The following is a 6737-nucleotide window of genomic DNA, read 5'->3' as shown; positions in this document are numbered from 1 at the left end:
GTTCATAAGATTAGTTCCTAAACCGCAATCGGTTCGCATCAAGAAGGAATTTTGCTCATACGCGTGTAGGGTGAGCACTGAAAGACTCCGGTCGTCGTCAAGCAGCTAATCATCAATTGAGTAAATAAGTAAGTACTTATCTTGTGTAAGTATAAATATATTCAGATGTAATCTCGGTATTTCTTGCAATTTGTGGGAATTCTTGAACGAATTTCTACCACTTGGTTGAAATACTAGGCAGACCGTTCAAAACGAGATCCGATTTGCTTTGGAGTCAGAATGTTCTTTATTTATCGTAGAAACATGTAGATGCCTACATGTAGCCTGTATTCTCATTATTCATACTAAATACAAATAAATAGGAAGTAAAGTTCTGAATTTACCGTCGAAAACTCCAAAACAAATTCCCTCGGATCTAACAAAAAATGTACTTGGAATGATTCAAGCGTAATCTAATCGCTAATATAACGCAAGCGTAATACTTGCAACATTTTTATAGTATTAACTTGCATCCCGCAGCAACACGCTTGAACGCATTCAGGTCTTCCTCGAGCAGCTAGCACAATAAAGCTCTACACCTGGAAATTCACAACTATATCTAAGAATTTTTATTATCTGGCAAACCCACGACACAAAACGACAATTGAAAACATGGAGACTTTACTAGCTCCCCAGAGGTCCTCGCTTACTACCGTACGGTGCCCACCAGCACCGTCGTAAAGCATTAGGTCTGCCCTTTTAAGGACACAGCAGTACCTGTCTTGAAAAATTACACGGAAATTCTAAAGCTTATGAGGAAAAAGACGCTCTAGATATATATAAACAATCAGACCACGATAATGATGATGGTGATGATAGTATTATCCACGTATAAATAAAGATTCAAAATATGAAACGTCGTTTCCAGCAGGATTCTACATACCGATAGCTTCAACTTGCTTGTTTCCTTTCCAGCCTTCTATGAACTGTTTTACGCATCAGGGTAGTTGACACACTTATACAGCATTACGGCCTTCCGTTCTTCAGCTTTCCAAAATGACCATTTCTGTACCTCGGTATACAATACAAAGAATTATCGCAACCTTCAACTCAAAAGATAACTGCAATCAAGAGTGCCTTTCAAGACTGGTAGGTAGAATAAAACACGGAAAGATTTCGTCTCCAATATTCGAAGAAATAGGAGTAACACTCGCATGTAATGCATGATTATCAAAGTAGGTATATCACAAGAGCATCATATATGTGGTTACCAACTTGAGCACAATATCACACTCGACAATCTCCAAGTCCAAAGCCAAAAATCACATAAGATCATCACAAATCATTAGATTCCTGGGACTCTAACACAATTCATCTAATTCTATATCGTCGCATATGAAATACTCATATTATCTTGATATTTGAACATTTTAAGGGCAAAAGTACAGTTAATACAAAAATTCGTGGCCCGAAAAAAAAAAATGAATACTTTGTAGTAGCTTACGCCGAAAGCCTTCCGAAAGCCTAGAAAAGTGTTGCAATAATTTTTCACTAGTTGGCGCTGTCTATTTGCATGTGTGCGTGAGCTCCTAGTATCCGTATAAGGCTGTAACTGACACCTAAATTTGAGCCCTCAAATCTCAGAATTGGCACACTATTTCCGTTCGACTGTAGTCTCAAAAAATCGGCTTTTCTAAATAGTTTCGCAAATAATAAACTCAACTATTAGTATTCTACGGATATTCTAAAAATTACAAAAAACATCACGAAAATTCGACAGTCTGATTTTTATCGCCATCTAACGGGACTTTTACCATGAGCTAACGTGAGCAGCCGCCTTAAGACCCAGAATTCCTTGAAAGCCTTAACATTTAAAAAAGATTGCTACTAAAAAGTAATCCTGACAACTCTAGTAAAAACTATACTTAATTGCATTGACGAATTCCTATTACTTACAAAGCTATAATCAAATTAAACTAAGCGAAAATTCAAATGCCCCTAGTGAAAAGTAACAATTTTGCAAAAGTGACTTTATTCGTCGGATGGGACGATTTTCATTTCATCCATAAAATTCACGTGGCCCTTATTTTTTTGAGCAGTATATTTCTATAATAACTTAACCAGAAAAATAAGACCAGCACTGGGAATCGAACCCAGGTCCTCGGCATTTCGTGCCACGTGCTATACCGCTACACCACTGCTGGACAACGGTACAGACTCGAATTTCCCCTATGCACCAATCTTAGCTTGTTTGTTTCTTATTTAGCCACTTAAGCAGTGAAGCTAGCGACATCTATACCGTAGCTCTCATCGACAAACTTTCGGCATTCCATTGGAACTAACCGCTCACCCGGACAAGAGATATCGTTATTAAGCAATCAAATTAAGATTGGTTTTTTGAAATCTTTTGTAATTTTTATTTTTATTCCAAATTTTTACTTTTACGGTCATCACGTAAAACCTAAATTGAAAATACAAACTGAAATATAGATGCACAGAAAAACAGAAAAATAAGTCCAGCACTGGGAATCGAACCCAGGTCCTAGATTAGGATATTTCAGTTTGTATTTTCAATTTAGGTTTTACGGGATGACCATAAAAGTAAAAATTTGGAATTAAAACAAAAAATACAAAAAGATTCCAAAAAACCAATCTTAATTAATTTAATTAATAAACTAAAATTCAGATTGTACAATTGCCAGTGATGTACAGCAAAGTAAATTGACAAGAAATAATCGTTTTTTTTTTATTATTTTATTAAATAGCTCCTGCCAGCGTCAAGGTTGAGAGCTACAAATATGATCTGAGCCGAGATTATTGTTATTAATACTTTAAACATATATATTTTTTTTGACATATTATTAGAGTAAAATAGTTTAAGGATTAGGTATCATTTTTATACCCTATCAGGGTGTTGTGTTGTGTACCTACTATTTAATAATATGTCACCTAATGTAATGAACATGACTTATAAATAAATAAATTAAAAAATAAAGGCGCTGTGCTCTCAAATAACCAGTAGGATTAGTTTGAGGTACCTACAACAACAAAAATTGTTAATTTTCTTGGACATATACCTGTTAGAACAAAGAAAAGCACATAATAGTGGGTCCCAATCACAAGGAATTACGGCTTAAAATGGGAAATAAATTGTGTTAAGACATCAACAGGGCTGGGTCAGGGAGGTGGTCGTACAAGGAAACAGGGATATTAGGACAGTTGAAGAATAATCAGAGTATCTGTCGCCTGTCATAAACTCTTATCATTTACTTTGCTGTACACTATGATTTTGTTACAAAGTTAATCTGAATTTTACTTTATTAATTAAATTAATGTCATGGTTAAGTTACAGAAATATGTTACTTTAACCTGCCTTGAAAATAGCCTGGATGCCGGTAACAGCATACCTACGTACCTACCTATAATAATCGATAAGTAAGTACCATGAGTAAGTACTTCATATTTTTATTACAATACAGTGACTCTTTATTAATAGGCAATGCGGTTGGAGTATAGTAAAAGGGCCCGAAATTAGGACTTAAAAAATTTTGAGCAAAAATTTTTTTTTGCATTTTTGCTATTTTTTCTGTTTTAACTTTAAAGAAAACATTAAAATAAGCATCTTTTATTGATAGAAGTTTTTTTTTATAAAATTGACTGTTTAGGAACTAGAGCAATCTGAAGTTGCGAGTTCGGCCATAGGATTACTAAGGAAGGAGCCAGACACTTAGAATACTCGGTTTAGGCTAATGTGTCATCTTGCCCGAAGGGCATAACTTCCCAGAATGCCACCGGCAATGCAGGTACCTACCTACTAACCATTATAAAAATACACATTTACAATAAATACAAATAGATACACAGCATAAACAGCTTAGAAATAAACATAACTAAACCTCGTGCTCAAGATGTCAGATAGTGCTTCTGCCTTCTTACTAACTATTTTTTTTCATAAGTAAGCAATCAATAAATAAAAAGATAGGTATGGACTTGAGTTTCCCAAGTAAGTATGTACTTAAGTATGTTAATATGTGGAGGTTAACACAAATTTCAATATATCCTCTTTATAAAAGATAAGCTAACGAAACGAAAGGACAACAATAAAGTACTTACACAGGCATGGTTTCAAATTTCTTATTTTACTTTGACTACAATATTTTTGATTCACAATTTAATTGATGCCGAGATGTTTATTTCCCATTAACTTGTTAATTTGCACGTAATACTTTGAATTAAATTATAACTGACCCAACCGGATGGCGATGACAATATAGTCAAATCATTTATAATCATAACGTCGCATTTTCATACGTACACGTACGACTATTTTTTACGACGTCCTTGAATTTGATTGAATCCCCGCCCGATATTTTTTTTTAAACTTGTCTATTGTATTGGATTGTCCACACGTTTGGCTAGCGCCGACAAACCAATGAGGAAGGATTGGTAAGTAATTGCGACAAACACCCAGCAGGGATACTACGAAACTCTAAACTCGAAGTTCGTATCGTACCGTCCCTCTCGCTCTCGTATTAAATATTATTAGTGTCAGAGGGACCGCACAACACGAACTTCGAGTTTCGTAGTAGCCCTGCAGGACGCAGTCATATGTTAGAGTAAGATAAAAATAGCATTTACTTATTCTAACATGAATTCGTCCTATCCTGTGCGTTTGTCGGCGCTTGCCAATCGTGTGGATCTATCTAGCATAAAAGGCAGAAGCCAAGTCTTTTGCATTTTAACTATTATTATTACACTATTCCACCAATGACCAAAATCACTCAAACTCTGACAAAATATTATTATAGTATATTATATCAATGCATATAGTAATAATATGTACAATTACTCCATACACACTCACAGTGAAACATCTAATCTATGGTCTTGGTATTCCCCATATTCTGCGGGGCTACTACGAAATTCGAAAATCGATGTTCGTGTCGTACCGTCCCGCCGACGCTTATATAATTTGCGCTTTAAAACTTTTTAAAGAAATTTCAAAAAGAGTAGTAGACGCACGTCACAGGTGACCGAAGAGCTGGCAGCTTCCTCGGTCGGACAAGAGGAAACGCTGCCAGCATCTTCAGAACCTCGCCTAAGGGGTACTCTCTATGTAATTTGTGTTAGTTTTAGGTTCTATTTTTATTTTATGTAAGTAAGTTTTTTATTTTATGTAGGTAAGTTTGTTAGTTATGTTATGTATGAGGATAAATCATACACCCATATAATCGATGCGCCCCGGATTCGCGCGGGTATAGTTTTTGGGAAAAGGAGTTAAAAATGTGGGTGAGTGAAATGCCTTCGCGACCGTTTTACCCGACTGTCGAACTAAAGGAGGATTATTTTAAAAATTGTACCCGTATTATTAATTGTATTTGGTAACTGCAACAATAGTACACTACACTAATACAAAGTTGTAATTCTAAATTATAAAAGCAATATTGCATAGTAATAGGGAAACTATCAATTTTGGCTGTATGGACACAATATAATTTTCATCACACTTGCTCGTAAACAGTGTCGTAACATGCAGGCTACCTTAGTTGCAACCCCCCAAATAAAACCCTCGACCTTAATGTGCTTGTCATGAAACCCGTGGTCGGTAAATGAGTCATTGCCCGTACTGATGGTGCTGCGCGCGCTGCTGCAGGACTACATGGACCACCACATGCACACGCACGTTGCGGCGCATGCCGAGGGAGGTAGAGGGCGACGCTGTCAAGAGCACAGCCTAAGGTATCGCCAATATTTGGAACAATTATATTTTTTCTTTTACAAATAAGTATACAATTTTATTTGCAAATGTGATGAAAAACATTGTATGTCGCACGGGCGGTACTAGAAATTACGAACATCGACTCATTAAAGCCCTCAGTCTTCGACTTCGGCTTCTAATAGAACTCTCGTTCGTAATTCCTTATTTACCGCTCTGACACTTATAGTTTAATACGAGAGCGAGAGGGGCGGTATGATACGAACTTCGAGGTTCGAGTTTCATAGTAGCCCTGCAGATGGGTACGCAATAGTACGCACGGCGTACTATTTTATGGCCTTCGCTCATGGCTCATCGGTCGATTTGCGTACTATTTTTATATTTTAGAACCTGACAGCCTAGCTGTTACTCCACTTGACAGTTAATATCCGTTTTCCGATTAATAATTATTTAGGAGCGCACCCAAAAACTGTTGTTGTTGTTGTTTCTTTAAAAAAATATGGCTCTGTCCATCGGAGGACAATTTTGCCAGTGTCTAGTAGTTTTTGCCGTTGTACGGTAAAATTCTAGAAAACGAAATATGAGACGTAATGGTGGATGAATGATGACAGCGCGACTCCCAGAATAGCATTCCCAAAAAATGTTAACAACTAATACTTCTAATCTGTGGCTGTCGCACCGACAAGCAAGTGACACTGACAAATCTGACAGACAATGGCCGAGCTAGTTTACAAATTCACCAAAATCGAACATATAATTGATACTAGGTGCCAACTTAACCGGGCCCGGCCAAGTGACCTAAACTAAAAGTGAGTTAAAATTGGACAAGTTTGCACGGAACCCGCGGTGCTCGAGTCAGACTCGCACTTGGCCGGTTTTTTTTTTGAGGCCTTTGTTTATGCACCAGCTGCATAAAGCACAGTTTGTCAATAAATATTATACTGCGTACTCAAACTTGAATTTGCGTACTATTTTTAAGAGCTGCGCGTAACCGAACGTAAAACCCATCTGGCAACACAGTCAACCAGCGCTGTCAACGTCG

This window comes from Choristoneura fumiferana, chromosome 14 (assembly GCF_025370935.1).
Source record: "Choristoneura fumiferana chromosome 14, NRCan_CFum_1, whole genome shotgun sequence".
NCBI classification, from domain to species: Eukaryota; Metazoa; Arthropoda; class Insecta; order Lepidoptera; family Tortricidae; genus Choristoneura; species Choristoneura fumiferana.
Note: the sequence above shows the minus strand (reverse complement) of the source record.